Below are 12,554 nucleotides of genomic sequence, written 5' to 3'. Positions count from 1 at the left end.
GGAGTATTTTAATGAAGTGGAAACATCGATAACATATGGAGGGAGTAGTTCTTAAGGGGCGTTCTTAATAAAGGACAAGTTGAATGCCATTGTTGGAAGTCGTTCGCAGTTCGTACGTCCTTGAAGGTTTGGGCAGACAAACCAGTTCGTCATGAGAGGATGGAACCATAAATCAGCCAAAGGAAGAGTAAGGAAGTGGAGAGTGAGGAGGACAAGTGCAATTTATTGTAAGGAGTATGAAGCGTGAACTTCACCCACCCATGAACCAGTAATAATGGATTTGTGGTGGACCTTATCCAATTTTTTATTTTGAAGAAATGAAGTTAGGTTAATCAATGACTAACCCATAACACCCTTCCGGGTGAGAACGGTAAAAGAAAATCAAATAGTTTTATTTACTAAGAAAAATAAAAGAGGACAAGAAGACAGTGACTCTCAAGAAAGTCAGGCCTTAAAAACGTCCACAAGAAATAAAAAACATCACGAAAAGGGAAATAACAAATCACAAGAAAATATGCTAAAGAAACATTAGAACAAAAAGAAAAAAAACCAGATCTGGAAAAATCTTGCAAATGAACTTCAATAAAGGGGACTTATGATCACAAATCTCCAAATTCGATCAACATTGTTGACAAATACATACACAAAATTATAGATGCTCCAACATATTCAATTCTACAAATTTCGCTTTAATTAATTTAAAGAATTGCTGTGAGAAATCTTGATTTATTCAACCTTCTAAGAACAAGACATGTGACTAAATATAGCCCTCCTAGGCTAAAATGTAGAGCAAATAAAGTATAGTCTTAAAAGAAGGTTCAAAAAACAAAGAAAAATGATGAAGCAATTTTTCTCTACTCATTCAAAAAAAAAATTGATAAAAAAATATCAAGATCTACACTATCGTGTAGAGAGGAAAGAAGATAATGAAAATCATAGCTAAGAAAAAAGATAAAAGAAACTAGTTTTAAACCCGTGCAAAATTGCACGGGTATGTATTTGGGCCGGTATTAATATTTTTGGATGTATATTTGTTTTTGCATTTCTATTGTATTTATCTAGTTGGTCTAAATCAACGATCTACATAATTAATGTTTAAATTTGTTACAAACACGTGTTGACATACACTGGTTTATGAGGAAATAACGTAATCTACTCTTGTAAATAAAAATTGCATACATAAAAAACTTTACATCCGGATAAAAGAAATATAATCTAATAATCAAGTTTAACATATATAAGTTATTCTAAAAATTGAAAATTTTCATGATACACTACATTAGTAGTCGTAGTAGAAGTACGCGTATCTAAGTCACAAATTAGAATTTTCAAGCCTTCTTTTCGGACCCTGGAAAGTGCGACATAAAGCTAACCATGACTAAACACTGGTCTTGGAAGATAGATGCTGACCTGAGATAAAGACTGCCCTTGACTCTTGTTTATCGTCATTGCCAAACAAACAGCGATGGAGAATTGTCTTCTACTGAAACGTACCGGAAATCTACTGGTGTCCGATGGAGCAAGTGCTAGCAATATGCACTCTATCACCTTTATGACTACCAGTTAAGACAGTACATCTTATCACGCGTGCCCCCAGATCAGTCACAATTAGTCTCGTACCGTTACACAACCCACATGATTGATCAATGTTTCGCAGAAGCATCACCATAGCACCGACCTTCAACTTCAATTAGTGATTCGGGAGTCCGGCACATTTAATACTGTTGAGGAATTCAGTAGAGTGAATGTCATCGTCACCTGTACCTCTGTCATCACTACACACCTCATCGGAGCTTAAATAAATTCTCTCATCCTTTTTAATAAGCGACAAAACATATTCATTTACTGATTCAACAATCTCGTGAGTAGGGGCCAGTATTGCCCTTTGTTAGAGATATTCCGGATTCCACAATTGTGCAAGCAGATCCGGATAAGTGACATCTTCCAATGTCTTAATAGGATTCGTCACATCCTGAATGAGTAAGTCGGCTGGTAATGTAATACTCCGTATTTATAAGTCTTGGGATACTCTATCGAGTAGGCCTTACTCTGTCGAGTAAGGGTAAGTTGCGAAATAAAATAGTTTCTGACCTGTTGGGTACTCGATCGAGTAGCTGGGGCACTCGATCGAGTATGGGGGTACTCGATCGAGTAGCCTTGGGTACTCGATCGAGTAGCCGGTTTTACGGGGAGTTTTCTCGGGTTTTGTTAATTATGCGATTAAGGTATTTAAGTTTCGTCGTCATTGTTTTAAATCACTTTTACAAAACCTAAAACCCTGTTTAAGAGAGAAAGCAACAAGTTCATCTTCCTAATCGCATTCTTAGCAATTCCCGGAGTTCAGACGGTCAGTTCTTGTCGTTATTCGTATCGTTGAGTTCCTTGCGTCGAGGGTAAAAAATACGTACCCTTTTTATTGTTTTTCCCTTGATTTGGTTAAACCCTAATTTAGAGATTGGGGGTTTTTGTGTGTAGTATGTGATGTGTAGCCTCTATGTGTTATATGATAGGAGGAGGGATCGTAGAAGAGGCTTTTTGATACAACTGTTGATACCGTCTGACTGTTGTGCTTTCCAGGTAGGATTTCCTACTCAGTATTAGTCCCATAATGGGATATTGGTTGATGTGTTGTATTTGGTTGTTTGATATGATGATTGTACTGTGTTTGTGGTTGTGATTGTTGTTGATGTTTCGCGAGGCGTGGCCTCGGCTGAGTGGGGTCACTTGCGGGAGTGACTTCACGCCCTAGTTTCGCCCTTCGTGGAACCCGCCACGGAAGGGGATGTGCACATTAATGGGACAGGGTTATCGCTCGGTATGATGAGCGGGGATTTGGTGGGTACGGCTGCGGTCCCCCACTGGCAGGGCTGGTCCAGTGGACAGTCGGTGATTGAGATTGTTGGGATTGGTGTGGTTGTGTGTGTGTGTGACGGTTAAGCTGTCTGTTTATCTTATTGTTGATATATTGAATTGTGTGATTAGTACTGACCCCGTTTAAATGTTTTAAAAACTGTGGTGATCCATTCGGGGGTGGTGAGCAGTTGCTTGGCAGGTATATCTTGGATACGCGTGGGATCTAGCTGGGGATGGAGTCATCACATATCAGAGTCTTTAGTCTTCCGCTGTGTTTGTTAGGACAGTTCCTTTCAGTTGGTTTATAGTTGGAGAACAGTTGTATTTTGCTTACAGTTGGTTTTGTTATGTAATCGCTGAAACTTATTTAATAAAGTATGTTTCTTCATTGTCTTATGATTATCATGCCTCGGGTAACCGAGATGGTAGCATCCTTATACCTGAGTGGTCCTGGTAAGGCACTTGGAGTATGGGGGTGTTACAGGTAATTCTAGATCAACTTCTCCATCATTTTCATCGCCTGCTATACCATCTCCAATCTCCAAGAGCCATTCGGAGAATTTTCGTAACTCCTCAACATTGTCACATGAACTACCAACTTGCAATCGCATATTTTTGGTCAATCTAAGTACCTATACGTGGTATACGTTTTATATCATTTAAATACAGTACGACAATAATAATTTAAGTAAGACTCACAAAAAACGGTAATATTGATATTTAAAGAAAGAAATATATATACCTTGCAGAAAGACCACAAATACGATGACCACAGGGATGCAGCCACAACATCTGCTCTACTTCCTTTTGAAACAACCGGTAATGTCAGTCTAAAATCACCTCCGAATACCACAACTTTTCCACCAAACGACAGTTCAGCATTTCCCACGTGTAAAAGACGCATTACATCTTTTAAACTTTTATCAAGGGCCTCAAAGCAATGTCTATGAGTCATCGGTGCTTCATGTAGATACCTCATTTCTGCACCTCCCGCAAACCACCCGGTGATGATTGGGCCGCATGTTTGATACGCGGAACGATTTGTGACAATTCGTAAGATTATCGTCAAGTGATTGCTCAAATATTAATGTCTATCTCTTAGTTGTCATCTACGTCCCGATACGGTCGTTTTGTGATAATTAGAGTACATTCGAGTCCGGGCCTAAAACCGTCTCCATTTTCTGATAACCGTTAAATCCCGAGTCAGAATGTTCTGGAATGTTCCGGATATTTCTATTCCATATTTCATAAATTTTATCTTTTAGTAAGCAATTTCCCGTAATATTCTCATAAGATATTAAGGAAAATCGAATTATTTCCGTCCTACCAAAACTCAAAGACGGAGATCTTTCTTCTGCAGGAGGAAACCACTTGGGAAAGACGCGCGGAGTGTGCGCCTCTTCCAAGAGACGCATGGCTGCTGCGCCTCTTCCCAGGTGCCCTTTCTCGCGTATTTTCGTATCTTTTTCATATCTTTCCGAGATTCACTTCCAAAGAGTCTCCGAAACCCTCATTCCTCCACGTGATTAGTATAAATAGGAGCCTTCGCTCCTCATATTTTTCACGCGAGTGTCCGCCCTTCTCTTCTCCCTTTGCATTCTAGACTTTGTTCTTACTTTTTGGCGTCTATGTGCTTGAACATTCGACCACGTAAGCTCGGATCTTTCTGAGTACCAGCCTCCCCGTTTGCATGACCGACCAATTTGACCTAGTACACATCAATCAACTTAATTAATCAATCGTTTTCCTCTTACGAGGGCACCTTCTTTGCATTCGCGTCGAGCATCACTAATCGATAATTTAGTCCTTCTCGTTTCGTCAACATGTAAGTCTGAGGGTGTATAATATCTCTTTTATTATTGTATTTTAATTATTGTATCACAATTGTAAGGTTTACGTCGAAAATACCATTAAAACCGATTTCTAAAACCATGCCTTAAAACCTCTTTTTGCGGATTTCCAGTAGATAACCGTCGAGAAAGGACGCAGCAACTGCTGCGCCTCTTCGAAGGAGCACAGTTCCTGCTGCGCCTCTTCGTGAGGCTGCCGCAGTTCCTGCTTCCTTTCTTCTTCGTTCGTCCTCTGTTATTCGTCCAAAATTCCTTTCGTTTGTTAATTATTCATCATAACAGTATATAATTCACATGTATATTATTTATCATCATTAACATGTTTAGTTCATCCTTAAATCCGACTTAAATCCCTTATAATTCATATTTGCGGGTTTTCGTCATTAAACTCAATTCGGGTTTTAGAAATTCAGTTCGTTCATATTGAGTTTCTGGAATTCATCGTTGACATATTTGTATCTACTCTTCATCATTAATTCGTCATCAATTCATCATGTTTAGTCTAATTATTTAGTTTGTAATTTGTTATTAATCATTCGTTCATCATTAATTCATTTTAATTCCGTCTCCTTCATGTTTTATTGCTTTATGACCCATCATTCACATGTAAATAACCTACTTATCACTTTCATCCGAGTAAATAATTTAATCAATCGTTAAATTCACCAATGAGCATTAACAACACGCAATTCACGCCCGAATTGGTCAGAACAGACGCAAAGAATCTGCCGCGCTTATTCCAAAGGACGCAGCTCACTCTGCGCTTTGTTCGGCCGAGTTCGTCCACGAACTCCGTTTCTGCCTTGACCTAGTTTAATTAGTTTACATATTAATTAACTATTATCCGTAATATCACGCTAATTCCTGTTCGTTTATTCTTTTATTCCTCTTTTCTCAAATTATCCGTTTTAAAGGTATTTTCGACATAAATCGCTTATTCCGTTGTAATTATTGTAATTTTCATTATTGTAATTTATAATTATTGTATTTCTTTTATTGCTTGTATGTTTTCACATGTAAATGAGCATTAAATCCCTACTTCGACCCAATTGTTTGATAATTACGTGTCAACCGACTTAGTTTAAATCTTCACATGCTAGGATTAAAACTTGGATGTTGCATTGCATGCATATAGCCGACGATATATCAAGTACGAATAACTTCCCTAATCATTAGTAGAGGCCGCTATCGAGGCGGGCGGGATTAGGTGTTAGATCAAAAGAGCTTCCTAATACGTACCCTCACCCCTTACTCCAGATCTCCGTGAACACCCGTGTTCGTTGGCATCCACGAGAGTCATTCTAGACATAGAATGCTAAGGGTAACGATTGCTTAGTGTTCATGTCTCTACTTTGTGTCTTGACATGACGCGAGGTATTCGAACGGTTCCAATTTCCCATAAAAATTGGTGGCGACTCCATACAAAAATGCAAACGCTTGTTTCTCTTTTCCAACCCAAGCGCCCCCGTGGGCGGCCCGCTGTCCACACTTCATCCCATATTATGAGTTTAGCAAGTATCAAAAGTTCAGCTAAATCACTGCCGGGCTAAATTCGGGAGCATATGGAATCCTCCGTTACAATAATGGAAATTCCAAACCTGGAATGAGCTGTTGCACCACCTGGTATCAAAGTTGCTACAATTCCACTTGACGCATTAGCCACAACAATATCGCCCTTACTCCTGAAACAGGCACACAAAGCTCTCCAAAGGAAAGTTTTCCTAGTTCCACCATATCCATAAACGAAGAAAACCCCTCCTTTGTTATTTAAAGCAGCTTCCATAACTTCATTATACACCAACCTCTGTCATTAAAGATAGCTGAATCTCATTTTTGATTAAGTTAATATTTATGATGCATATATGAAAACAAAATCTAGGCAATTGTTGCTTACCAATATAAAGTCTATCTGGCATTGCACCAATGACCACCTTATTGAAAGTGTAGAAAGCATGGCTAGAAAGTGGTATATCTGCTTTAGGAATCGATACCACCCTAGTGCTGTACTCGAACCAAATCTTGCACGGGTGATATGTTGCCATGTCAAATCCCACTCGGTTTGATGATATGCTGAACCTTCTGATTTTGAAGGTGCTCTAAGAAAAGCTGAGTCAGCCTCTGGTTCAGCATATTAGTTCATCACTTGTCACAATCGTTTAAAAATTGCCACCGAAATAAGGAGACTTACATTTTGGTCGATTAGGATGAGTTCTACCCCTTTCACGTCATTAGGCTTTGTCTCTGACTTTCTGTACCACAATCTCATAACCCGAACAGTTAGTTGCTCCGTCCTCGCTGTTTCTTTGGTGATGCTCGAAATTGGAATACTTTGGATGTGTGCCATTATCTCAAGTATTTGTTTATCTTTGCAATGTTGAGTTTTGTGTGAGATACTCTGAATGTTTGCACTTCTATTTATAAGTCAAGATAACTTCTTATTAAACCCTAACTTCTCAACTACTGCCATTAGCCCAAAACTCCACTCCTTTAAAACTGCTGTAACTGTTGCCATGACATATTTAACTGCATATGCCATTATCTCATAATAAACTGATTTTCTGATTTTAATTCAGTTTCGGATTTGAAGTTTAGACGGTCCAAGTATATTTATCATGACAATATTAACGTTGCATATCATTCGTACTTGTAGAAGTAGAAATTACTCGGTAGCCTATCATTGTCATCTTCCGAATTCGGAGTGCGAGAGTGATAGTAAAATTGCCAGAATTTTTGCTCCAAGTACATAAATCCTCGGTGATGAACGGCTTTCTATACAGATCTGAGAGGATTATTTTTTCTAAAAAGAACATATTTTAAAGTTTTTCGACTGCTAACTTATCGTGTTGTTACTATTAAAAAAATATTTATTACAACAATTGTGAATTATTTATTAAAAAAAATTATTAAAATTTTTTAAATCACTTGTAAATTAAATTAAAATTTATTTGTTTTTTTAGAGTAAAAATAAAATAAAATTTGCTTTAAATACTAGTTGAAGACTAAATTAACTCGGTTGCCTATCATTGTCACCTACCATTTTCGTTGTGCGCGGCTGGCTGATAGTTAAGTTGTCGAGTTTTATATTCCAAGTAAATACTCCGTCATGATTGATTTTTTAAACAAAAATTTTTTTACCATGTAGTTTTAAAAAATTATGTTGTGATGTTGTTGCTGCATGGTACAATAATATTAACCAAAATACATGAATATTTTATACTCCAAGTAAATACTCCGTCAAGATTTATTTTTTAACAAAAACTATTGTGCCATGTAGTTTTAAAAAATTATGTATGTAATTCATTTGCGTTTTATGTTTTATCCCGTATATAAACGTAATTCCTTCTCGTAATTATGTAATTTTATTATTATGTAATTTTGTTTTAAAAATTATGTAGTTCAATTTCATTTACTCCCATTTGTAATTTCTTCTGCGTATATGTTATTATTTTATTTACACGGAATATAAAATTATTACATAATATTAATTCATAGAATTTTTTCATAATATTATTTCATAGAATTTGTTGCAAGACGGAATTTATCGCATGTTTGAAAAGACGAAAATCTGAAGAAATAAATACATTGCACACTAACGGGTCCCACCATAACATGAATTTCCAAAAAAAAAAAAGTCTGCATTAATGATGTGGCGCGCTGAGGATTGAGTATTGTCTTTTGTTTTAATATAGATAAGATATTATGGAAAGAAGTAGCCAAGATAGGGGACTCAACCTCATTCTTAATTCTGATTTGTTCTTCTTTTTTCTTTTCATTTTTTTTTCACATAATTTTCTCTCTCTAAAATTTAGAGAGAATTTGAAAATACCTTGGTTGTTGATTTTTTTTTCTTTTGAGAGAATTTTCTCTCTTTTGTTAAATGGACCCCATCCTGTTTAATTGCAGCTATTTATCTCCTCTACATCATTTTTTTATTGTATTAAATAATATCAGATTTTTTATTAGTTTTTAATGCAAGGGACCCCTTTAAAAAGTAGAGAGAACGTTTGCCATTTATTGGACGAGTTCTTAAAAACTGATTTTGCTGAAAAGTGAGATGACGCTGATATGGCTAAGAACAAACCCATTTTTAAGTTTATCCGTTGTTAATGCTCTTAAGCCTCGTTTGGTTGCTTATTTATGGGAAAACTAGTTTTGTCACCTATGCAATGCACGAGATATATAAGTATGTTTTTATTATAATTTTGAAGATTATTTTTATACGTAAAATTGAACGCCAATGTTTAACTTTGAGTATAAATGTATAACAAATTATAGTACGAATTACGATATATAGTACAAGATAATTAGGTATTCTTTAAAAAATATAAATAATTTGAATTACGGAGACAAATATATTTTTTTGTATCAATTTTGAAAATAAATATGAGACTATGAAATAAATTATCGTTATTTGAACAAAATAGTTGTCCAAAATTTGTTCCGGAAACTTTCCAACTCATTGACATTTGACACAAAATATGTGTTGTTTTATTTGAATCTTTCTACTACTCCAATAAACAATACATCCATAACTTATCAGTTTATACCTTACATTTATTTACCTTTAACTTTACCTCATTTTTGTATCTTTTGTATTTCTTCCCTCTTCAAATTACCCACGCGGTATTTTGCTTATTTGCATTCACATACATTTCATGATGCTTTAAAGTTTATATAATAAATATAACTTATATTGACCAAAAAGTAAAACATTAACATTGCAAAAATTTGACAAACGAACAAAATGTTGTCACATGTAAATCATTTAAAAACCAAATGAAAACCATAAAAATATAAAGTAAGCAACTAATAAAAATCAACCACATAACAAATTAAAATATACTTTATATGACTACACACAACAACAACAACAACAACAACAACAACAACAACAACAACAACAACAACAACAACAACAACAACAACAACAACAACAACAACAACAACAACAATAGTTTAATATAAGGGATTGCATAACATACATATATATGTAATCACCATAATCAAATAAATAAATTAAACCATAAAATATATAATCCACGACTTAGAAACTCATGGACAAATTGAAAAATAGATATTAAATAAATACATGAAGTGCAAATAAACTATTATAGGTATTATTATAGCTTTTATAGCCATTTTACAACCATAGATACCAATATTTAAATTTTATTTTTAATTTATTTTGCAGTATTATTGAATAAGATAATTGAATGCCGAGTAACTCAAGAGATAGATTAAATAAGAAAAAATGTTAATGAAAATGGTGGAGGTTAAGTAATATGAAGAGTTTTAATCAATTTATTAACATGTTTTATTACCAAAATTAATTAAATAGAAAAGAAATATTAATTAACTTGGTGGGTGTTAAGTATTATGAAAAGTTGTAATCAATTTATTAACATATTTTCTTATAAAAATGAATTAAATAGGAAAAAACTGTAATGAAAATGATGGGTATTAAATAATATGAAGAGTTTTAATTAATTTATTAACACATTTTATTACAAAAAAATTAATTACAATGTCAATTTTAATTATAAATTATGAAACTTTGATGTAAATTAGTAAGAGTTACTTAAATTTTGGAAAACAATGTACTTAAATTAGGGCAGCGCACGGATCGGATATCCGATCCAAAGTGCTAGTTCGGATCGGATACCTATATTAGAAATTCCTGAAGTTAGATATACATATCTATATACAAATATTTCGGATATCCAATGTTCGGATATCCAAAATAGTAGGATCAGATGCGGATATCCATATTTTGAATTTACTTTAAAATTAAGTTTGAAACACGATCATATTCATCGTCTTACATAATGATTTTCTTTAATATTCTTACTCCAATGGTCTCGACATAAAATCGAAGTACCACTTACATATTTCTCTTATATTTTAAACTTTGATTAAGTTTTTGTATCAAATAAAATTGTGTTTTCTCGAAATTATACTAGAAAACTAAAGTTTCGGATCAGATATCCAAATATTTTAATTCTAATATCCATATCCAAACCAAAACCAAATTTTTTGGATCGATATCCGATCCAAGCTTAACTTTCGGATCGGATATCCAAAAAATCGGATCAGGTTCGGATCGGATATCGGATCGGTTTGAATAATCGGATTTTTTGCTCAGCTCTAACTTAAACTAATGCCTTGTAATAATAAGTTGATAATTTATGTCACATCAAAATTTGTCATGTCATGTGTAGTAAGTGACGTGACTTTTTGTTAATGTTATGTGGTATTTAACCAATAAAATGTCAATTTTAATTATAAATCATGAAACTTTAATGTAAATTTCTAAGGGTTACATAAATTTTGAAAAACATTATATTTAAATTAATGTCATGTAATAATAAGTTGATAATCATGTCACATTAAAATTTGTCATGTCATGTCTAAATGACGTGGCTTTTTATTATTGTTATGTGGCATTTAGCCGATGTTTACGTGGCATTTTAATTTCCCCTTTTAGTAAGATTGTATAAAATAAAATCCCATGAATTGTAAAAAAGGAGGAGTGTTTGGTTGCCATTTTTTGACAAAATGTAGGCATTCAATATTGTTACGAGTTTTGAATGCCTACATAATGTGGAGTTGGATTTTTATTATTAATTATGTTTTAAGACTTTGACTTTCTCAAGTTTATTTCGAGTTAAGAAGGTTGTAAACTTTATCAAGACTTTTCCATTTGCAAGTTAATTTATTCTAGTACCCTTTATATTTATTTTGATATCGTTGCTTAATTTGAAGTGACACCGTTAACACGCCCAATTTCCGAGTTGAAGGTTTACAATTTTGAAGGTCGGAAATTGGAGGTGTTACAAAACCACAAAAATAAAGTACCCACTACAACCAAAGAACCACTGTGACCCCTCAAAGCCACCGGCTGCCCAACGGGTCAAACCTCCTTATCCTTGGTTCTTCGATAAGCGACCCCCATAGACCGGCTACCCCACCCACCATATGTACTACCTCTGACCCAGAAAAGTCGATCACACCAGCCCCTAACAACAAATGTTCAACGGGTCGGGTTGGGCTTGCTCACCCGTCTACAGACCAAAACCAGTGGGATACTACCGAAAAACGAATCCCGTCAAAATAATTGAGTATATAAGATATGCTATGACTTAGGTTCGTTGGGCGATGGAGCCACTAGTAATCTCTGCGGTTTGCTATTGCAAAAACCCAATGATATATGAAAAAGCTGTAATCAAAACTATCTGAGGGGATACCGGGTAACCTAAAAGAAGGACTGCTCATAAAGTTATTTGAAGGAGAGCCAAAAGCAACGGCAAATCCAAGAAGATAGTACGAGAGGGAGCCGATAGCTGGATTGAGGAAGTTAGTAAGCATTATATTCATCGCGTTTTTGTCTCGTACCGAGCCGACACCGGGCATGGAGAAACCGAGTTGTATAGCAAACACCAGATAGGCCGAGAAAAGCAAGAAGGTACTGTCGACAGTGGAAGTTACGGTTGTGATACGGTCACAAAGGTATGTTGTAGAGGTGATCGTGGGCCGGGTCGGGTTTATACTGGGCCGAGACTTCAAAATGACGCCCATTATGCAGGTCGGGCCAAATAAATGGGCCTATATTGTTGGCCCAAGCCCGGCCTATGCGGGCTTAGACGGGCTTCAGGCATTCCTTCGGACCACACCGGCATTTTAGTCTAAGGTTTTGTTTTTATCATTATTGTATCGAACTCATAATTACTAATATAAATATATATTTTTATTTTTAAAAATTCGGACACTTTGTTATATTCCTGTCATTATCACAACAAAATGGAAAAAACAGGATCTAATCAAGCAGCTAAAGTAAATGTGCATTGCTACAAA

General features: G+C 35.1%; 2 pseudogenes; both read right to left on the bottom strand.

Annotated features, from left to right (window-relative positions):
* Positions 1-1,242: 1,242 nt before the first annotated feature.
* LOC141590647 (uncharacterized) lies at positions 1,243-6,745 on the bottom strand (annotated as a pseudogene).
* Positions 6,746-11,502: 4,757 nt separating this feature from the next.
* Positions 11,503-12,278, bottom strand: LOC141590646 (ammonium transporter 1 member 2-like; annotated as a pseudogene).
* Between the last annotated feature and the right edge of the window lie 276 nt (positions 12,279-12,554).

The sequence above is a fragment of the Silene latifolia genome, chromosome 7, assembly GCF_048544455.1.
Source record: "Silene latifolia isolate original U9 population chromosome 7, ASM4854445v1, whole genome shotgun sequence".
Taxonomy (NCBI): Eukaryota; Viridiplantae; Streptophyta; class Magnoliopsida; order Caryophyllales; family Caryophyllaceae; genus Silene; species Silene latifolia.
The sequence above is the reverse complement of the archived record's forward strand: the minus strand, read 5'-3'. Positions and strand labels throughout refer to the sequence as shown.